At 43.0% G+C, this 23,517-nt stretch overlaps 1 protein-coding gene and 1 long non-coding RNA gene across 6 annotated transcripts in view; one reads left to right on the top strand and one right to left on the bottom strand.

Annotated features, from left to right (window-relative positions):
• TAMM41 (TAM41 mitochondrial translocator assembly and maintenance homolog) overlaps positions 1–23,517 on the top strand; it is a 146,326-nt gene that overhangs the window by 22,890 nt on the left and 99,919 nt on the right. Inside the window, exon 1 of one of the 4 annotated variants that reach the window (XM_081901240.1) lies at positions 5,533–5,658. The exons of the other annotated variants lie outside the window; for them this stretch is intronic. The gene's annotated coding sequence lies outside the window, so the exon portion shown is untranslated. Of the gene's footprint in view, positions 1–5,532; positions 5,659–23,517 lie in introns of those variants that run through there. 4 annotated transcript variants of the gene reach the window in all.
• LOC309364298 overlaps positions 1–23,517 on the bottom strand; it is a 99,940-nt gene that overhangs the window by 20,456 nt on the left and 55,967 nt on the right. The window contains exon 2 of one of the 2 annotated variants that reach the window (XR_014165800.1): positions 11,805–11,969. This is a non-coding gene — a long non-coding RNA (uncharacterized lncRNA). Of the gene's footprint in view, positions 1–11,619; positions 11,970–23,517 lie in introns of those variants that run through there. The other variant, XR_014165799.1, reaches the window with a different exon arrangement.

Here is a 23,517-nt window from a genome sequence, read left to right as displayed (position 1 = left end):
GCCCATCAAGCCCAGCATTCTGCTCCCATTGTGGCCAATTATATAGATGCCCTTAAGAAGTCCTCAAGCAGGACATGGACACAACACTCCCTACTCACATTTCCCAGTAACTGGTATTCAGAGCCATATCACCTCTGATAGCCTTATCCTCCATGAATATTGTCTAATCCCCTTTTTAAAGCAATCCAGGTTGGTGTCCATAATTAAATCTTGGGATAGTGAATTCCAGTTTGACAATGTACCGTGTGAATAAATACTTCCTTTTCACTGTTCTGACTTTTCCAGGGGGAGACTTTTCTCTCCCTCTACTTTATTCACATTATGCTTAATTTTATACACCTCTATCATGTCACCTTTACTTTCCTTTTTGCGTAATGGTTAGTGTTGGACTATGACCTAGGAGTCAGGGTTCAAATCTCCACTTACTGTGAAGCTCACTGGGTGACCTTAGGCCACTCACCATCTCTTAGCTGACCCTACCTCACAGAGTTGTTGTGAGGATGAAATGGGGGGGGGGGGAGATCTATGTGCACTACCTTGAGCTCCTTGGAAGATAAAGGTGGTATATAAATGTAATAAATAAAATTGTTGTTAGTATCTATCTGTCTTGAGGGACAATGGAGTGCACCCCTGGGGGTGATCTTTAGCACTACATTGCAACATATGGCAAGCAGGTTTTCCACTGATTAAAGCTTGTTCTGATCGATTGTTAAAGAGCAGGTTTTCTTGGCCAATTTGAGTTGCAGCAGCCGGCGGGAACTCAAGCCAGCTGCCCAGGTGGCCAGGGGTAATTCCCCTACCAGCTGCCCTACCATGTGCACTCTGTTCTCACTGCCTGGGGATGGTGACTGAGCGTGAGAGGCCACAACAGGCATCTAACCCAGAATGTGGTAAGCGTCCATTGTTTAACCATTGTTTCAAACCTGAATACATTTGCTCAGGCAGCACTGAAATCAGCAGCACTCAAGAATATGTGTGTTAGGATTTGGACCCATGTTAGCAACAATGATGTTGCTTTGTTCAAAGATGTCTCTCTGTATGATACACACACACACACACACACACACACACACACATCTTTAAATTGTGAGTCTGCTGGCAGATAGAAGCATCTCCTGCCCCAGCCCCAGCATCTACATCCTTCATATGCTAAGTCAATTTATTACAAGGAAGTCCCATTGATTTCAATCTAATTGACCTCTAAGTTAGGAAGTTTAAAGCTGCAGCTTCTTTCTTTTTTTAGCTATTGTTTTCCTACATATGCCCTATTCAGCTGAAGGGCTGATGTGCATAAATAAGTCATTAGTTCACCTAGAAGGATATCTGTGAGATATAGATATGGAAGTACATGGGAGGTTAAGGCTTACAGAGGATATTCCTGATCACAAACATCATAGCTCTTCTTCAATATTTTGGTACTGAAATACTAAATATTTTCTTATACTTTGGAGAGCAACAACCTTCATGCCTGGTGGGGATGATATAATGACAGGTTTTTGCATGTAAAAATAATTGGTTCAGTTCAGCTGTTGGCCCATTGCCTGCGGTCAGTTTTTGATTTGTGAGGAAATGCAATTAAGTGGCATGTTTAACAAAACAAACAATATCCGGAGCTTCAGGATCTTGGACGGGGGGGGGGGGGAGATAGAAAATGCTGATGCACTGCAGAAGAACAGATTTGCTTTGAATATTAGGAGTGTTAATCTTAGTTAAAAGAAAAATATGGCAATGGAATGTGCTGCTTAGAAGCCAAAAGTGTTAGTTGGGAATCTTTCTGGGGATTTAGGTACCAGGCCTCATGACGGACCAGGGGTACTTGAGGCTACTAGCTACAATGGCTATGTTCTACCTCCATCATTGGAGGCGGTATGCCTGTGAATACCAACTGTTGGAATTTGAGATCTGATTTTGGACTTCCCAAATAAATCTGGCTGGCCACTGTGAGAACAGGACACTGGACCAGAGATGGGCCTTTGGCCTAATCCAGCAGGGCTTTTGTGATGTTTCCTCTGTTTCCTCTTAATTTTATGATTCTCTAACAGTGCAATCCTATGCAAGCCCCATTCAGTCCAATGTGGAAACACTATGAAATGTGCTATGCTCAGCTTGGGTTTAGGAATACAGTAATGCTGCAGAGACATACCTGCTGCATGCTTACTGCTAAACCTACTCATTTATAAATAAGAAGATTATTACAACTTCCTGATACAGCCCCACTTGCTCAGGGGTATTTCCATGTTGCTACAGATGGTGGTTTTATGGTGTTACTGAGCTTTTAGTTGTTGTACTGTATGTGCATAGAGCTAGTTCCTGAGTCAAGAAAAAGTACCTGAAATGGCAGAGTATGCCTTAGAGCCTGAAGCCATCCAGTGAAAGTTAAACATAGACACACAAAAAATACTTCTTCATACAGCACACAGTTAAACTAGGAAATTCACTCCCACTAAACGTATTGATAGCTGCAAACTGGGATGGCTTCAAAAGGGGATCAGATAGAATCATAGAAGAAGCTATCAATGACAACTAGCCATGATGGCTCTGATCTGTATCCACTGGAGACAGTATGCCTCTGAATACCAGTTGCTGTGGGAATGGAATGCTGGACTAGATGGATCTTTGGCCTGACCCATGGGGCTCTTTCTTGTCTTTAGGGCAGATATGTTTATATAAATATGCTGTGGTGGCTTTGCTAAAAAAGAAAAGAAAGTGGTCATCTTTCACATGAGTATAAAATCACAGAACTGTTGAGTTGGAAAGGACCCCAAGGGTCATCATGTCCTCCAACCCCCTGAAGTGCAGGAATCACAACTGAAGATTGGTGGAAACAATTATTTGTGCAACCTAAGTTTGATTGTTTAAGTGAAAATTCAATTGAATCCAGTTGGATTTCAAAGTAAGCATATCTGTGGGGTTTTTTATGAGTCAGCAGCCATAGAAAGCAGAACTTGGTGACAGAAAGGAGATCTAACTTCATACTGTAATACAATATATTCTGGTTGCATTTCTCTCCTGGGATGCATTTCTGCTGTGAGATATATTTCAGGGGCTATTATTGAAGGCTGTGATTCAAAATCAGTTATACCATTTGGGGCCTTTTAAACACAGGTATAACCTATCCCTAGAGCAAGCCATACTCTTAAGTCACCATGAAATAAATGTCCTTAATATTCTGGATCACCACAAGATAAATTTCCATAACAGCCCAATTTTGTGCTAATGGTTTTTTCTCCCTAGTGAACTGACTTTTCTCGCTGTAAATTCTTAATCAATGTTCTTTAGGGCATTCTTCTTTAGGGCATCTTGTAAGATTTGTTCCAGTTAGTGATGCAATATATAAGGATTCTTCACCTTTGTGTGTGATGGTGTCCTATTCACAAAAGTTTTCTTGAACCAGCAGGGGCTTCCAAGAACAGAAGAGGGTCCAAGAACAGATTTTCCCCTTTTTTCTACAACTCCCTTGTTAGGGGAATTGTTGGAATAAGCAACATTATTCAGTTAACACCCACTGTACTGAGAAGCACAAACCAGTAGGGGTTAACAAATGTATCTGGGAGCAGGGCAGGGGCTTTCTAGAGTTTAGTTTCAGTTTTCTCTTTCCTTGCTTACTTTTGTTTGTAACTTGCAATGGCTGATCACAGGAATGAGTGAGGATTGCATTCATGGAAACCTCCAGTGGTTTCAGAGAGTCTTATGTAAGCACAGCGGTCTCTACCCTTGGTCTCTACACAATTATCCACATAACTGCTGCAGCAAATAATTCAGCTTCATTTCTAAAACTGTTAATACTGACCTTATACGATGCAAATATTTGTTGTTTTGAATTTACTTACAGGAAAATGTAGATTCAGCAAATGATGTGCACATGAGTGGTTGTGGTCCAGATCCATGCATGCAAATTTATTATATGACTGAGATAAATCATGCATCCAAACCATATATCAAAGTTGTGAAATGTACTACAAATGCTTTAAAAATGTGGTACTGAAAACACTGAGATTTGTATGTTAAATCCTCAGAGGAGGATGCCTGGGAAACCATTTACTCTAGTTGGACCTGCCTACCAGCTTGCATCTGTACCATGCAGCGAGACATCTCAGTCAGATGACATGTGAACTGACCTAATGCTCCTGGTCTAGTTATTGATCAGGGAGAGCGCTGGAGCATGCATGTCAGTGAAACATGGCTTTTGGCATTGAAAGATAGTAAGCATAATGCTATTTATAGCAAAAAAACAGAAAGACTTGTCTGATTATCTGCTTTGCTTTTGCCTAATTATAAAGAGCAAATGATGGAGATATGCACCATAGATCAGACATTTTGACTGACACTTTGCTAGAATGTTACATGGTAGCTCTGCATAGGTAGCTTCCACAATACTGCCCAATTAAACACCAGCCAGCTCTGTGGAGGTTGTACACACAGCTCATCATCACTCCCAGGCCGGGCATCTGGTTGAGATATGAATCCAGAATAACCAGGTCAGATTATCCTATAGTACTGAAGACAGTGCAGATGAGATCTTGTTTTTAGTATTACAAATTCCCATTTTTTTAACACACTGGGATTTTTGCAAGCATGATAGATTGCCCACTGTCGAGGTATTGAAATAAGCGCTCACCTCCCCTTTTGCAAAGGTGGGCACCATTTATTGCCCCGGCATCAGCACCTCCAATCCTCTGCGAGACTTCTCAGATGTGGCCTGCCTTCCTGGCACTGTGGAGCGTTGGGGGTTCCCGCCAAACCCCCTGCTCAAAACTCGCCTATCTTGCGGTCGGGGCAGCACCAAGAGGGTGGGCTGCAGGTGAGCAGGCTTCACTCCGGTCCGCCCCAGGGGCTTAAATTTGGGGCAGAGCCTGCGCTGAGCACGCATATAATTGGAGCCAGCTTCTCCAACTTGGGTTGTCCTGGGCTCAATTTTTTATCAAACAACATAGTTTGAAAGAGACACCTTGGGCTACTCTGGGGTAGCTAAGTTTATCATCTCTAGCTTTTATAGGCAAGTCTTAAAATCAGTAATAGGCTCTAAAGAATTCTTAAGAGAGTAATGGGGAAGGGAATTGGATCTAACAGTTGATATACAGGACTGGAACTTGCTGTGGTGCCAGTTGATAGCATTTGGAGTTTATATGCTTCAGCAGAAGCTGGAACTGTGCACTGAAATCCCTGCTAGGAGTTGCTCACTTTACCCTTAATACAATTACACCAAGACTTTGAGTACAGAAAATAAAAAAGCTAACTTTATTATAGGACATACCCATGAGAGAGAAAAAATCCTAGTTCTAGCTAACACAGTGGAGATGCAAAGAACCTTGTTTGCTCTTTCATCACTGCAGGAAAAGGGGGAAAAGAAAAGATGGTGCAGCAATAAAACTGCTAGCACAAACCAGTATGGTTGCAAATTGGGTGGGGGACCACATGTTGAGATTGCTTCATTGCAGGGGGTTGGACTAGATGACTCTCAGGGTTCCTTCAAACTCTTTAATTCTATGATACTATCTCTCTTTTGCAAGGTGACATAGAGCCCTCATACCTCCTTCCTAGAGGCTATAAGGAGGGTGTCGCCATGCTTACTGGGCACCCAAGGTACCAGGCTTTCAGAAGGAGGCGCAAGGGCTCCGGAAGCAGCCCAGAGCTCTCGTGCTGTCTTCCCAAAGCCAAGTAAGTGAGACAGACAGACAGAAATAAATAAATAAATAAATATAAATAAATAAATAAATAAATGGAGTACAGAGAGCAGTGGGTTTCATTGGTCTGGCATTAGTTTTATTTATTTCCCCTCCCGCCACCTGTGTAAGGTTGCAATTCCTTATTGAGAATGCCTGCCGGAAGGAGAAAACGAGGTGCAAAGAGCCAGAAGACCATTATTGAGACTCACAATTCCTCTAAAACAAAGAATCGGCAGAGAGCCAACACCATCTGCCCTGGCTCAGAAACAGATCGGGTTGAGGAAACCGAGAAAACGGAGCAAATAGAACAAACAGTGAGTAATAACGTTGGGGGAACCTCACCCCCCCTTAAGGAGGATGTCAATGACCCGACCCCCCTCCTCCCAGAAAAGGCTAATCCGTCCAAGAGGGCAAGAGCAGGAGCAGGAGGGATTCCTCCCACCCCTAATGCTGACCCACCTATGCCTCTAGAACAAGATATCAGAGGAGCCTGCTTTCAACCAATTTGGGATACGCACCCCTACCAAGAGATTTGCATGTTGTCTGCAGAAACTATGGTTCTGGTTCTCCAAAGACTGGATGAAATCCTCACCAGAATAGTTAACATTGAGAAACAATTGGATACTAGTTCCTCCCCTTTAAATGCCCAAGGGCTTAAAAGGATGATAAGAAATGACTCTGTTAACAACTCACCAACTCAAACTATAGATGAAGTGAGGTCCTGTCAAGTCTTGCAAACGAACCAGATAATGCTTGAGATTCACCGATACACTCATAGGTGGATGAACCGCAGACAAATTACTATGTCCTTGTCTCAGCTCCTGAATTACCATTACCGAAATGTAGATCTAGAAAATTTCCACTTCCTGCCTACCTTGAGAAACACCTTTAGGTCATCAACCCTCCCATCTCGACTCATGGAGATAAAGGATACCCTATGGTGGTTCCATTCTCTCCGCCCAGTGAGGGTATTTAAGGACGAAACTAGGAGGCAATTGGTCCCTTGCATAGAGTCAAAGCTAATGTGGATAAAGGAAACCAAGCTCAACACTAGAAATACTAATTGCCCGAAGGAAGAAAAGAACTCTGTAAGCCTAGAATTACAAGACCTGAAGAAGAGGCTAATGAATATAAAGACTGAGATTTCTACCCAAAATATAAGGACAGTAGAGCCTAGAGCACAATATTTAAAGACGTCCAACAGCTCTTTATCCCATCGAAAGACATCAGTGCAACTCCCTGTTCCCTTTTCAAACGACACCAAATTAGATGAGGAATTTGGCGCCTCCGACATTTCTATGGCAACAACACATAAAGAACTCTATGTTGCTGACAATCTGGAGATATCCAGCACCAAATCTACATCTGGACCTTTGCCTAATGTTCCAAAAACTTACCAGAATGATCAGCCTTCTCTACTGTACTCCTGGCGAGACAGGATGGACAGATCTTCCGAATTCGAATTTGGCTCTTTGTTGGCCAGTGATCCACATTTTATAACACATACCTCATTAATACTTCCACAGCCACAGATAGAACCAACAATCCTCGAATTAACCCAGGAGGGAGAGGGGGATTGACAGTTAATGAAACACTATGGGACTGTCCCCCCCCCCCGCCTGGGGTGCGGTTGGTTGGGTTTTATCTTCTAGGGATACTTACCCTATCAGACCTCCACCTCTTTCCCATATCACTTTGACCCATGAGTCCTGGCCCAAGGATGACTTGTTATTGAGGGGATGTTACCCATCTATTGGGGAGACTAGTATGGGATCTGGGATTTCCACAATTGAAGGGCTAGGGAGGAATGGCGGTAGGGCTAGATATCTCTATCAGTGAAGGGTTTTGAGATGCAGTGATCCTCGAACCCCTTCCAATCTACGCCCCATCCCAAGGGATGAGGGTAGGGAGAGCAAGGATTACACACCTCTGTCATTGGTGCTGTGCAATGCCAGGTCCATAGGCAACAAAACCGCCACCATGCGTGACTTTTTTGTCTCGCAGGGAATTGACCTGGCTTGCATGATGGAGACCTGGGTACGGGAAGGCGAAGTAGTCTCCCTACATGAGATAACACCCCCAGGTTTCTCTGTCCTCCATCAATCGCGGACTGTGGGTCGGGGGGGAGGAGTAGCGTTGTTATTCCGGGAGGATTGCTCTTTCAGAGCTCTGCCATCACCGGCGATCTCCGGCATTGAATGTGTTGGTCTCATGTGGGGCACTAAGGAGAGCTTGGCTGTCTGGCTGGTGTACCGACCACCCAGCACACCTGCAGCCACCCTGTCAGACCTGCTGGAGGTGGTGGCGGGCTGGGCCTTGGAGTTCCCAAACCTACTGGTTTTGGGAGACTTCAACGTCCATGCCGATGCCGCTCCCTCCTCACAGGCTCTGGACCTAGTGACTTCCATGGCAACACTAGGGCTCTCCCAGGTTGTTTTGGGCCCCACTCATCAAGCAGGCCACACGCTGGATCTGATCTTTAGGGCTGGCATAGATGTGATCATGCTCCCTGCTGTGGAAGTGCCATGGTCTGATCACTACGCTCTGAAAGCCAAGATAGACTTCCCGCTCCTCCCCTGCTCGCGTGGCGAACCTATTTGGGCTCATCCGCGAAAACTGATGGATCCTGATAGATTCCGACAAGCCTTGCGGAACCCTGCTCCTCCTGGCGACTCATTAGATGACCTTGTTGAGGACTGGAATAACCGGCTCTTGGCAGCCATTGATGAGATCGCGCCTAAGCGCCCTCTGCGGCCCCGTCGAAACCGGGCCCCTTGGTTTACTGAGGAGCAACGGAAAATGAAGCGGGATCTCAGACGGCTAGAGCGAGGATGGCGACGGACTCGTGACGGAGCCTCAAGAACATCTTATAGGACGCTTATGAAAGCCTATGAGATGGCTATGAAAGCTGTTAAGAAATCTTACTTTGCAGCTTCCATTGCATCTGCTAGCTCTCACCCGGCACAACTTTTTAAAATAATTAGGTCAATAACGTCCTTAGGAGGACAACCAAATTTAAGCACAAATTCGACCCACAGCTGTGAGGCATTCGCGAGTTTTTTTGCGGAGAAAGTCCTGTTGCTCCGCTGTGACCTCCCTGCCAATTTAGATACAGTGACTGAACTGGAGGCCCCTCGACTGACTTCAGGTCCAGTGTTGGACCATTTCGTTCGGATACTCCCTACTGATGTGGATAGATTCCTCCAAGTTGGTAGGCCCACCACCTGCCTCCTTGATCCGTGCCCGTCTTGGCTGATTAGGGAGTGTCCAGATGTTGTGCGGACCCCCCTGGTTGAAATTATCAATTTGTCCCTTGACACGGGGGGACATTCCCAGGGGAATTGAAGGAAGCAGTGGTGTGTCCACTCTTAAAAAAAACTTCATTAGATCCCTTAGACCTATCCAATTACCGCCCAGTTTCAAATCTTCCATACCTGGGTAAGGTAATTGAGAGAGCGGTTGCTGAACAGCTTGGTAGGTTTCTGGAGGAAACATCGGCATTAGATCCATTTCAGTCCGGTTTCCGTCCTGGTTTTGGAACGGAGACGGCTCTGGTTGCCCTAACAGATGATCTCCGTAGACAACTGGATCGAGGCGGGTCAGGACTGCTGATCCTTTTAGATTTGTCAGCAGCCTTTGACATGGTCGATCATGATCTTCTGGACCACCGCCTTGCAGACGTGGGTAACTGGTTGTGCTCTTTTATCTCTGGTCGGGGACAGAGGGTGGCACTAGGGAGGGAAATGTCGTCGCGCCACTCCTTGGTGTGTGGAGTGCCGCAGGGCGCAATTCTTTCCCTGATGCTTTTTAACATCTTTATGCGCCCCCTTGCCCAGATTATCCGGAGCTTTGGGCTGGGCTGTCACCAATATGCTGATGACACTCAGCTCTATCTGCTGATGGATGGCCACACTGACTCGGCCCCGAACACACTGACCAGATGCTTGGAAGCTGTGGCTGGATGGTTTCGTGGGAGCCGATTGAAACTAAATCCTTTGAAGACAGAGGTCCTATGGCTAGGTCGGGATGGCATGGGGATGAGGGACCAACTCCCTTCTCTTGCGGGGGCCCAATTAGTGCCATTGCCTTCCGTTAAGAGTTTGGGTGTAATCCTTGATGCCTCCCTTTCCATGGAGGCGCAAGTTACAGCAACAGCCAAGGCGACATTTTTCCACCTTCGCCGCATCAAGCAGTTGGTCCCTTACCTTTCCCGCCCCGACCTGGCCACAGTGATCCATGCGACGGTCATCTCCAGGCTTGACTACTGTAATTCGCTCTATGCGGGGCTGCCCTTGAAGCTGTCCCAGAACCTCCAGCGGGTACAGAATGCTGCAGCGAGGCTCCTCACGGGGTCTCTGCCATGGGAGCATATTCACCCAGTGCTTTTCAAGCTGCACTGGCTCCCGGTGGAGTACAGGGTCAGATTTAAGGTGCTGCTTTTGACCTTTAAAGCCCATCACGGCCTAGGACCCTCGTACCTATTGGACCGCCTCTCCTGTTATGCCCCACGGAGAGCCTCAAGGTCCATAAATAACAACACCCAAGTGGTCCCAGGCCCTAAAGAAGTTAGATTGGCTTCAACCAGAGCCAGGGCCTTTTCAACTCTGGCTCCGGCCTGGTGGAACGCTCTGCCTCATGAGACCAGGGCCCTGCAGGATCTGATTTCTTTCCGCAGGGCCTGTAAGACAGAGTTGTTCCACCTGGCCTTTGGCTTGGAGCCAATTTGATTCCCTCCCTCTCTCTTTTTTTTCTTTCTTTCTTTTTCTTTTTTCTTTCTTCTCCTCCTGCGATGAGGCTACATTTTAATATTTTAATGTTCCATTATTTTAATGTTGTATTTTATTTTTGTTTTTAAGTTGTAATCATTCATCTTGTTTTTATTATTGCTTGTAAGCCGCTCTGAGCCCGGCCTTGGCTGGGGAGGGCGGGGTATAAATAAAAAAATTATTATTATTATTAATTAAATTGAAAGAGCAATTCCTAATATTGATACATAAATGATGTATCTTACACCGAGGGAAATGTCCCTAATGTATGCTACTCTACTTCAGGTTGGCAGGGATGCCAATCAATTTGGACATATGTAGTAATATGGGGGGCGTGCCCCCAAGTATGGGCTTGTTGAATGCTGGGGTTTCCGGAAGTCACTTCCATCATGGGTCCTAGGACCACCCCTCTCCACAGCTGGCACTTTTAAATTGATATATAGGCCTTTATTTAGATTTGAAGCATGGTGAGCCATTAAGACATCTAACCGCAGCAGCAAAGTCAGTGATAGCATGTAACTTGAAAAACTTTCAGAAAGTGAATTTCGATCACTGGTACCAAAGGGAATGGCAAATGACTTTGCAATTGTTAAGAGTTGCCCATGGGTAGAAAAAGAAAGATCCTTTTGAACTGGTCTGGTCCATCTTTATTAACTTCATTAGCATAGAAGAACATGGGGTGATCTGGGCGTGGTTTGGTGTGGTTTTGATGTACTTTTTTGCTTTGTGAGCCGCCTAGGACCAGCTATATAACAAGGTATTTCCAAAATGTGGGGGGAAAGTGGGAGGCAATAGGAGCTGTGGTTTATTAGGGATCATAAAATAGTGTCTGCCGCTGATAAACAGGACAGTTGAAGCATATGAGATGAAGCACTTAAACAAAAAACCAAAGATAGATTTGATAAGTGCTATCAAAGAAGATTCTGGTACAAAATGAGAAACAATTGCTTTTTCATTCTGTCATTCCTGGCCCTTGACTCAGTCATACAGAATTCAAAGCAGTGCAGATGCTTATTAAGTAAACCATAGGTTATAGTTCTGTGCATGTAGCAAAACAATCAAGTTCTCCTTATGACATGAACATTTTTTGCCTGAGATACTGGCTGCTGTGTGTGTATCTGTGTGTGTGTGTGTGTGAGAGAGAGAGAGAGAGAGAGATATTGCCAAAGTGGGAATTGGGCAGGCCTAAAAGATAAAGCCAGGGGAGATGAAAACCCTACTGAGATGAAATAGGCTTGGGAAGCTGTGAATGAAGAAGAATGGAAATAGCTTTTTGAATGTGTTTACAAAACCACTGTGAATGTTTTGCAAACTGAATCACAACAGAAGGACTGAAAAATGAATGCAGTTAATGCTGCTGTAGAAAACTTACCCTCTGAACTCGGGGCTGACCCAACCTTTAGGTGAGGCAGCTGGTTCGGGGGACAGGTGCTGAGGACCAAGGAGCAGCATCTGGGTGGGACTGGAGGGCACTGGTGTGTGTACCATGTTGCCAATCCTCATACTTTGCCTGCTGCCTTCTGGTGCAGACAGGACCCTGCAATATTTAAAGTGTTGAAGTAAGGTTTCCGCTGCAAGTGTTGAGAATTCCATTCCTCCCGTGCTGCAGATGTGTGTGGGATTGTTACATGTCACATGTCCGTTTACATTCCAGCACTGATTATTGGAGTCTTGTGAGAGGAAATTGATATACGCTGTTTCCGCTCTGTATTGCTGTTGTTTTTGCAGTTCTCTCTCTCTCTGTGAAAGAAAGACAGAGAGAGAAGCCATGTTTCTCTTTGTTCTGTTACGTTTGATTTAATTTGGAATAAATTAGGCTTAGATGTTACTCCTCAAGACTAAGCTTCTGCTTGAACTCTGCTTGTCGTGTGCTCATGTCCGTGGATATGGGCCACATCAGCGTGAGAGGAGACCGGAGTGATAAATCCCGGGCAACACTGTGTTGGGAGGGAGGCACCAGCCTTGGCGTTATCCCCCAACAGCAAGCCCGGTCAGCTTTTCTACATGGAATGGGGAATGGGGTCGTGTTGTCCTTGGCTTCCAGTGGCAAAACCTCTTTGGCTAACCCTGTTAGGACTCTATACATGGGTTACATTTTGATCTTGCATTTGGAGCAGTAATATTTGTACTCAATATGAGCCAGCACCATTTTCAACATGTGCAGACCTTCCCAAACTTAAAAAATTAACATACTGCCTATAATATATAGTTTATGTTCATAGTCTACTTTAACCCCCCACATACACAATGAATCAACCATTCACAATGAAATAGCCTTTCTTATTGCTCAAGGACTCACTACATATCATATCCCTGTACATTAAAGAGGTTCCTTGCCAGAACATAGTCTAATATTTGGCCAAGCAGTTAGTTTGATTTCTGATTAAAATGCAAGTGATGCCATTTCTGGCTATAATTACCTCCGCCACCCCCCCCCCCCAAAAATAACATTTTGTTTATTAATTGCAAGTGCATCCTGCCAAAGAGGATGGTTTTAACTACCCAACAATCTTATGAAGTGGATTAGGCCAAGATAGAGTAATCTACAAACCAGCAGACTTCCAGCCAATTATTTTCCAGTGGTGCCAAAATCATTTCCCACTGCTGCCAAAAGCTAATTCATGTGAGAAATACCATGAGATACTATCAAGAATTTCATGACGTAGGCAAATATATTTGTTTTTGTTAGGCTGGCAATACAGTACTTTAGTACAGAAATAAGAAGTGCTTTTGCAGTCAATCAGATCCAACATATTCCAGTATCTTCCATTTCACTAAACATAGTCTCAATACCACTCCTTTCCCAACTCTCATCCTTTCCTTGTCTGTCCTCTTTGTCCTCTTTTAACTTCATGTGGATAAGAACTACCATTTCAATGTCCAATATCCCTTTCAGCTCCAGTAATGTGTCACTCAACTGATAAGGATCTTTCCAGTAAATTCAGTAATATAGTTCCATGTTGTGCAGGTCTGTTTAAATAGACTACAAGTAATCATCCAAAGAAAACGGAGATAACAAAGATCTATTTTACCTGCCTTTACTAGGGGAACCCATCTACTGGAATTTGAATATCCTAGTAATCTCTTTAAAATTGTGTTCACAGAACTAGTAAAATTTTTTAATTCTTTTTTCTTTTTCAATATACTTCGTAAATTACTTTTTGAAATCCAATGGCCCATCACAGAATCATAACAACTCAAGAATGTATGAATTAATGATAATGATAATGATGATGATGATGATGATGATTAGTATGAAATTTGACAAGGAAAATCCTACACTAGATTTGTACAGCAAAGCTGTATTAAAGTTGTTAACCATTTGTCATTCTTATTTCAAAATCTGCCTTAACTATGGAATCTTTGGCAACTTCTCTATAAAAATATATCCAAAGAACAATCTGATAAGCTGCATGTTCCATATTGCTAAGGGATTAAGAACCACTGCTGCAATCTTAAATAATCTTTAATAATTCAGAGCAGTAAGGGCAACAGTAAAACCCATATTTGGAATCTAAAGCTGGAAAGGATTTGAGAAGCTGAAGTTTATAATAATCTAAATGGATGATAAACTCCCTTAAGAGGTCCTATAAAGAGAGGTGGTGGGCAAGCAGCCATTCCAAACAATGAGTCATCCTTTTCAAGGAGACACAATTAGCAAATACATTGCTTGCAATAAATTTTTTAACCTGACTATAAGTAACATTCCATTGAGACATTAAATAATGTTTGCTTAGAATTAAGAGGCACAAGTTGTTTGTTTTTGTAAAAAAACATGAACCCAAGAAAATCCCTTTAGGAATAAACACCTAAAATGGAAATGTGGAAGGTATGTTACAAGGAGAGAGAGGCATTCAACAGGTTAACTCCGCAGTGCTTTATGCAGGATCTGTATCAAAGCCTGGACCTGCTTAGTTAATATCAATCCTTCTTGCTTGTGACCTTATATGAGTTCGTTATGTTTAGGAGTGTGTTATGTCATGAGGAGGGGCTGTGGGCTTCTGATAAGATTGCAGTGTGAGAAAGTATAGTGATAAGGGTGGTGGGCGTCCCTTGCAGGCCATTAAGATAAGGCCTGGGACAGATGCAAAGCCCCAGGATAGATGAGATATCTCCCTTGTCCACTAACCAGTCCTCTGAAGTCACCAGTCAGGAGAGTAGAAAAGTTTGATGACATCACCATACAATATTAAAAATAGTATCCAGCTCAAACTGGCAACCTGCAGATGCTGTTTTTCGTCCTAAAAAAAGAACTGCAGAGAAAAATGGCATGGTGCTCCAAGATATGTTGGGTTTGACCTAATACTTGCCTTTCTTACAGGCCGTTACAATACGAAACAATATAAAGTATGCTGCGCACTTAGGAGAAATGCCATATAAATAAATCTGAAGTATTATTATATAATGAACACAACAAAGTACCCTATCTTGAGTAAAGTAACATGCTATTTTTGAATAATCCCAGTTCACACACACTATTAAATATTTAAAGATGTACAGGATGTGGTTTGGTGTGGAGTGACAGTGAATTCTAAAATACCAGCGTTTGAAAAATAATCAAACCAATTCTCAGTTTCTCAGAACATTCTCAGCATTGTCAAAGAACACATCCCTCTTTGACTTTTCACAACACTCTTCACAATGTATCCATTTACATTGCTCTGACTTGCCTTCACTCTCAGTTGACTTTACTGGGCACCTGCTGAGGTCCTCACCCCTGCAGGGACTTTCAATTCCTCCTTGCTATCCTGCCCCCTTTCTGAAAAAGATAGTACCTTAAAATGTGTAGCCCTCTGACCTCGTCCCTGGGGCTCTTATCATGTCTCCCTAATCTCTCATTGCCTGTATTTATCTTTATTGTTCTGTCATGCTTTTCTTAACTAGAAAAATTGAAAATATCTATTGCAGTCTTACTAAAAAGCTGCTTTCCACAAGCTTTGCCTTTTGCAGATTACCTTTTAATTTATCTCAACTCAATACCTATAGCACTTCGCTTGGCACATTTTGGCTCGAAAGTTCTCACCTTAATTTCTGTCAGCAGAAGCTGGCTCACAATAATAATAAAAAAACCTTTTGTACTGTAAACCCCTGATCTGGTTTAGCCCAAAGACTTTGTGAAAGGATCTCAGTGCTGTTATTTAGAAAAAGCATCATTCTGTTTTATTTCTCTGGAATAATACATTCCATTTGAATGTGAATACAAAAGGTGGGCTGAAAAGGATTTATCCTTTTTCATGGAGGGGGAATTAAAAAAAGAAATGCATAATTTATAGCAGCTGCTGTTTGATGAATATTGATAAGAGCACCGTGTTGTGCAGTGAATGTGTGCATACATATTGGACCACCTTTTACTGATACAATGCAATCTTTTGATCATAAAGGAGTCTTCGCTGCAGTTATGGTGCCTCCTGGACACAATGCAGATATACTTAGGCCTTTGATAACATGGTGGTAAACTGACTTCATCAATTTATCCTATTAAGTAAAAAAATAATAATCAATGACAGACGTAGAATCTAACCAAGGACCAACTTAGCATGTAAAATGGGGGGTCACCATATGAGAACTATAACAGGGAATAATTAGAAAGTGAAAAGCACAAGGGGGGGGGGGAGTCAGAGTATGTCCAGTAGAATGAGGAAGAAAGGTAGTAAAGGAAACATGCCACTGAGAACTGAAGATTTATATTTACGCTTACAGGAATACTTTGAAAGATCCAAGGAGAAAATTATACATAAAATAGATTGTGCTAGAGGAGAAAATAAACAATTTAAATCAAATAATGCAAGTTGTAGAGCGAAAGAATAAATTTGTTGCACAAACGAGCTTACAAGACATTGTGTGCAACATGCAGGGGACCACCTGAAAGATCATGTGAAAGAATCAGAGTATGATATTGGAGTCCTTGGCATTCTTGGGAGCGGACCATGCAGCTGTGCTCCTCACTGACACTAGGGATCCCTTTATATTTTTACTGGTATCCAGGAGTCTGACTCAGCTCCTTGCATTGCCCACAATGTCCCAGGATGATGCTCCATTGGGAACCTTGTGGGAAATTAAAATGGTGCAACCATCATTTGTTTAAGGCACTGTTGGTGTTGCTGCCTAATCTTGTCACTGCCAGGGTCCACCAAGGGAAGAGTGGTCCTGCCAGAGGGCAGCTTGCCTTGCTAAGGGTTTCCTCAAACCTGCATCTGGACCTGCTTGGAATTATCATACACTTGCCTTTGTAAGGAAGCTGTCTTCCAGTGTGCTCAAGATGCAAGCATCATATTGCTTTTTATCTGACCTTCAAGTCAGAAACATTTCATTTATTCAATGAGCCAGAATTTGTACATTAGTGGCTTAGTCTGATTCTATATGCATTCAGTAGTTCAATATTTGGTCAAATTGATCTCTTTTCACCTGTAAATAAATCTATTCAGAATTCTCTGTCATGCTTGGAAATGTATAGGCTCTTTTGAACAGCAAATTTTTATTCAGATCTGACATTTACGTACATATTACAATCTAGGAAGTCAATAGTAAGGTCCATGAATAAACAAAGCACACATTAGACAGCTATCTCACTGCATCTGCCTTTGAATATGTATATTCCATTAGCCCAGCTCTTCTTCTTTTTCGAAAGAACAATAATTTAATATTTCCAGACACTGCCTTTTCTGTGTGATAATAATATGCAGTGAAATCTGTTAAATGCAATTTACTCTGACTAACTAGTATTATTGAAAGCCTTATGAAATTAGGTGTTGATGCCAAACACGCAACTACAGACTGTTGCACAAAAGGACACAGCATGCTGAGAGAGAGAACAGCATTAATTTCCTTTCTGGTTTCTAGAACACATGGAAATCTACGACACAAACAGCACCCTTACATATCTCACCCACAAAACAAGCAACAAGAGAAACAAAAGGATTGCTATTGAGTACCACATAGCAAGAATCTGGTTGTGCATATGAAACAGACAGCCGTTTCTGGGTTTTGCAGATAAGCTCGAACAAAAGATTTTGCTTGTTACAGAAGGAGGGAGGCAATGAAACCAGTTCATCTTCTCAAAAATGGCATGGCCCTCACAATTAGCTGTTTATGTGGTGCCCTTGGTTTAAAATGTGGGGTGCTTCAGAGAAAATCATGTAAAGTAGTATAGTTAAAGAATATTCAGTCTTTGTTTGAAGTGGCACACTATCCTTGAGAAGTGAAAACAACCCTTTGTGTACAGCATGCAGTGCATTGAAACTTCCATATGATCCAGCCACCTTGTTGAAGGTTAGCAGAGCTGGTACCTGTATGGGGGACCTTGCAGGAATCCTGTGGAAGAAAAGTAGAGTATAAATAAATACGGTACATAAAGGCCAGTGTGGTGTAGTGGTTAAGAGCGATAGACTCGTAATCTGGGGAACCGGGTTCGCGTCTCCGCTCCTCCACATGCAGCAGCTGGGTGACCTTGGGCCAGTCACACTTCTCTGAAGTCTCTCAGCCCCACTCACCTCACAGAGTGTTTGTTGTGGGGGAGGAAGGGAAAGGAGAATGTTAGCCGCTTTGAGACTCCTTCAGGTAGTGACAAAGCGGGATATCAAATCCAAACTCTTCTTCTGTTGCACTGATCTCAGAGAGATTGGGGATAATGACAGTTCACTTATCCCAAACCAGTCCTGCTGGCTTTAGTGAGGTTGCTATGGAGTAAATGGGATGGGGACTGCAAACAATGTAGGAAAGATGTTTTGAAATACCTGTCAGTAACATCATATTGCATTGTTACTGTCATCTAATGAGTTCGCCCACGCTGCCATTTGCCTCAGACTCATGTTCCTCTCACAAGAGAACTCTCTAGAGGGGGAAACTATTGTTTAACTGCTCTGGGATGAATTTGAAATCTGTGAATAGCCGAAGAACAGGGAAAAGGGGTACATGCTTACTTGTTCAATAGAAGGAGGCAGGTAGGAGCAGCAAATGGCATGCTTTATTAAAACACTTCTGAAAAGGACGTTAGAGAACAGTCTTTTGATTTCAGTGTTGTGTTTGTGGAAAGCCGTTGTAGAAGAAGTCAGTGAGAATGGCCACATATCTGTGACAAATGAAACGTTTATACTTTTATATAAGAACTTAAATATTGCATGGCGGGACAGAACAAGGGACCATAAGCTCAGCATTCTAGGGCTAGCACAGCCCTAGAGAAATTCACAAGCTAAGGATGATGGGGATAGCTACATCCTGTGGTTAGTGCCCAGTATCTGGTAGTGGAGAGATATGCTGCTTGAGAATAGATGTTGCTTGCACTTTCGTGTATCACAGATAACAGACAGTGATGATCTTAGCAGTATAATCCTTAAGCAGCACCAAGTCTAAACTGCTACCGTCTTGGCACACTTGATTTGCTTCTTTAGAACTGCAAGAGTCAAATCAAAGGCAAGGAGCTCAATCCACAAGGAAGTAGGGAACTATTAAGTAGATATGCAGATCACCTTCTGTTATGTACTGAGCTGAATCCTAGAACAATAGGATCCAGAATTCAGCAGTCTGATTGGTCCGCAGGAGGCACCCAATCCAGCTCCAGGTGGAAGTGAATCAGCAACCTGATTGGCCTGCAGGAGCAGCCAATCAGGCTTCTGGAGGAGGTGAATCCATAACCTGAGTGGCCTACAGGAGCAGCCCGGAATTAGCCAATCACGTGGGGCCCATTGTGTAAATAATGTATATATAGCTAGATGTTTTGGGGAAAGTTTCATTCATTGCTACTATGAGCTGAATAAAGAGCATGAAATTCACACTCGACTCTGAGTATATTTCACCTTCCTTTTTTTTTTTTTTTTTAAAAATGAGGTCTGTTACCTTAATCAAAAACACTCATTTTCTATTAAACACATACATAAGGAGGATGTACACAGCATTAACTGCTTCAGGTTGTAACACCAATAAAACACTTTTGCTTCTCTGTATTCCTAAGAGATCTTATGCTTTCAGAAATGATATTTAATAAATAACATGTAGCCTCTCACATGGAAGCTCTTTGCACAGCTGGACAGGATCCTGTGGTTCGGCTCTGATGTGGTTAAATTTTGCTCACGGCTACCTCCATGGGCCCTCATCTGACACAACCACGCTGATGGCTGCCATTCACATAGTAAAGCTGGTAAAAATCTGACTTAGCAGTGTCCATGGAATGGCTAACCCGATTCATTGTTCATGCAGAGAGGTTCATCTGGTATCTTTAGGATTCATACTAAAGTGTCCTGGGCTGAGGAGAATCAAACTTTTTCTTTGGGTGGGGTAGTTTCTTTTCTCCCAATGAGCTGTCAATTTCTCTCAAGTCCAACATTCTTAACATCGATTTACAGTCCTAACACACAATCCATGCTGCTGGAGGGGGCTAGGACTGAGCGGATGTCTCTGCCCACCAGCCTGTTTGCTGGCGGAGAGCAGCTCTGCTATTGTTGAGGACCCTGGTGCAGCTATGGAGAGAGTGGCAGAAGCAACACTGACATTAGCAGTGTTCCTACCAGCAGGAGCCAAGGGAAGGCACCTGAAGCATGAGATTATGGGGCAGAGTGGGTGCAAAACTGAGCTGGCTGTAGATTCTCTGGATCCTAAACCTATGAGGGTGCCTGGTGAGAATCTCAATCTGGGCCCTCTGCCTGCAGCAAGCTCCTCATGTAGTCTTAGGGTTGCTTTGTCCACCTGCTGCTTAACAAAACTGAATGCAGGGCTCAGAAGCCTTGTTGAGGCAGTTGACTTAGGTAGCAGGCTGGGGGCAGCTGGGAGAGGTGGCAGATCTGAAGAGGAAGGCCAGAGGCATTCCTTGCATGCCTTTGCTGCTGCTCCTTCAGCTGAGAATTGGAGCTGCCACTACCACCACTATTCCAGTCTCCCCTTGAGCAGAAGGTGCTTCCACTGCTGCAGCCTTGGAACTGGAGCTTGGTACCACTCTGAAAGCCCCCAAGGAGTGTTCGGCTTTTCACTACCTGCTCACCTCAAGCCTCCTTTTTCTCCTCCTATGGCTTCAGAGCTCCAGGGCTTTTCCAGGCTGCCTCCCGTTGCCTCAGGTGGAGGAAGAGGCTGTGGTGTCAGATGCATTTTCTGTTTTGCCTCAAGCAGCAAAATGTTTTGAACTGGCCCTGACTGTATACCAAGAAGCCTGTTTAAAAACTGTTGGTATGTTGGGGGTGGTGGTGTGTGTTCTTAAAGCTTTGCAATAGTGTATTAGGGTCACTCTTTTCACACAATTACTCAAGGAGCCCTGACAAGTAGGGGATTTCCAACTCTCTAAGTACCAAGATTCCATTGTGGCAAAGAAGGCCCCTGGGAGCCATGTTCTTACAGTCAATAAATGCTACCTGTAACTAAACTCATTTTACAAGATTGGATTAATTGTAACAGAGCTGTCACGCTTGCTTGCCCTCCGGAGATAAGCAAAAGTATTTCATTACATCTGGGAAAAGTCTGCAGGGAGAAATGCCGGTGTTTACCTTCCTTAACAGATACAAATCTTTCAATCTTTCAGATGTTCTGAACTTGCTTGCATATTTTTTTTTTTAAGAAGTAGGTGAAATAAGAAGTACTGTAAATACTTAGGGCCATTTTCAGTGTAATGTCTATGGATTTAGTTCAGATTTTTGAAAAGCAATTGGTAAGTCACAGCAAGGGTTTCACCAGTGCATAAAATTATAGACATGAAATCCTTGTAATGCAAAACTCCTTTGAAAAACCAACTGGAGATTCATCAGCTAAAGTTATTCAGGGTGAAATCAAAAGTGGCTGTGTAGCTGTCACATGTGGTTGGGTACATTTAGCCTTTGCTTTAGGAGACCATGGCTGCAGAAAGCAGCAATAAACCATTTCTGATGCAAAGGAAGCAATTTTGCCACCATTCTTCTCTGAGTTTTCACTGTGTGACTGTGTGGGGGTGTCCAGCTGCAGTTAAGGTATGTTCCTATAAAAGAGGATTAAACCAAGTAGCTAGTCTGATAGGGAACAAATGTAGCATTGCTGAGCCTGCTGTCATAGAATTTTGATAAGACTGTCCTGTTCGAAGCCAGCAAAACAGCATCATAATCCTTTAATGACTCGGTAGGGTTTCATTGAAAAAGAAGAGTGACACTAATTTTAAGTTGCCGGGTGCTGCACGTATGAAGAGTTGCTTATGCAATAGTGTGAGTAAAATTTTAATGATGTACCAAATCCAGAAAGTGCTTAGGAATTACTTGAGGGCAAATCAATGGTTAATTTCTAAAAAGATGAGATCCAATGGATGTCAAGGGCTGGTACCAGGAGCAGGTTAGTAATAACTCATACAATCTCAGTGAAGTTGACCCTTTTTTCAAAGAAACAAACAGTTCCAGAGGCCAGGCCTAGTGAGCATAGCAACTCTTCTCAGTAGATCTTGCCCCAATGAGACAGTTGTGAGGACACTGGATAAAAACAACCCTGTATCCTGGAACGTGACCTCTCCAGGGCGTAAGCCTGGGCAGGGTATATGGAGACAGTGTGGTATCCAGACTAGCGATGTGCAAATACAGCACAAATAGGGCACTTAACTGGATTCTAAGCTATTTGCACTGGTACATCTACATGTTTTGCCATCATTATCTCATGTTTTGAATACTTGCCGTGATGCAACCCAAGCTAAATGATTATTTGCTGGTAGAGGTAAATCTTGGAACCAAGCAATTCTTTAATTTTATTCTGTTTTCTCAGCCTCCCTCTGCACCCTAAATACCACAGAAAGAAATATTAAAAAGAGATCATTTTTTCATTTTTTCCAGCTCCCTTGAGCAAGCAAATTTGCTTTATTGATCTCTGGCAAGAAAAGCACTATAGAAATAACCTAGAAATAAGTTCCTGCCGGGTTTCCCTTTTTATTTTGTTATTTTATTTAAAATTTCTGCTTCAATAATATTGTTGGTTTTCTGGTCTTTGCATAGTTGTGTGTATTTGAGGAATTCTTGTGCAACATTCCTGGAAAGCTTTGGCAGGCTATAAATTAAATAGCAAATAACAATAAATAGGTTCTCCAGATTGGCTTTCTTCTAAGAGCTTTACAGTGGATTAAAATCCCGCTGAATTGATGCAAACAAGAATCATGTTCCAACACCTTTGACAGGTACAAGGGGGATCCACTTCAACCTTTGCATGTCAAACATGTTTAGGAGCCTCCTTGTCAATCCTGATTGGCTTCTGCTGAGTGCCATCAGAATTCCCTTTCAGACCTTTGTATTCAAAACGCAAAAAGTTGGGATGTTGTGGGCAGGGTCTGTGTGTGTGCATCCCACTACCCACTTTAAGCCCACATGCATTGACACTTTCTCTGAATCATTTCCCAAATCTGTTTTTAAAGCTGAGATTGACGGAAGATGCTTTCTCCAGGCTGGCTTCCCAAGCACATCTCCTACAGAAACCTGTTCCAGTGGGGACAGGGAAAGGTGGAGCATCCTCCATGGACTGTTTTTGGAACAATTCCAAGACATGAAAATGTTTTGACAGCATTCAGGACCCGTGTGGATTTTCCGGTGCATATAAATGAGCATGCATCATAAGGAAATGATCTTAGTCTTCTCCTGGGAAAATAAACCCCACACTCTAATATGCTGTTTTCTATATTGGTTCTCTCAGAGACTCATTCTAAAATCACTGCCTCCATTTTCCAAGTAAGTATGTCTAAAAATGGTGCCAGTCTGCCTTTGATTGTATCATTCTAAAACTTCAAATGTCTCTTTGTAAAACCATACATAATTGTATTTGTCTCCCAGCATGCTCTCTTTTTGCTAATGTGTTTTTACTCCAGAGTTTCCTGCAGGAAATTAATCAAATTAGGTGCTACCAGACCTCCCTGGCTTATTAAAAGTCAGGGCAGCAGAGTACATTTCAGTGCTATAATCCATTTAACAACCATCCACGCAATCCCTGCATCCTTGAAAACGCTCTAGTTAACTTGGTTTAATACATGGACAAACAGAATAGCTTGGAAATTTAATAATGTCCAGCTTCAGCTATCATTGAGACATTATCAAGGTTCGCTTTTAAATGACCTTCAACATGCTATTTTTAGGATGGTGTTCTCTTTATAATGAAAAACCTTGAAAATGGTG

The sequence above is a fragment of the Podarcis melisellensis genome, assembly GCF_964234715.1.
Source record: "Podarcis melisellensis genome assembly, chromosome: 2".
Taxonomy (NCBI): Eukaryota; Metazoa; Chordata; class Lepidosauria; order Squamata; family Lacertidae; genus Podarcis; species Podarcis melisellensis.
The sequence above is the reverse complement of the archived record's forward strand: the minus strand, read 5'-3'. Positions and strand labels throughout refer to the sequence as shown.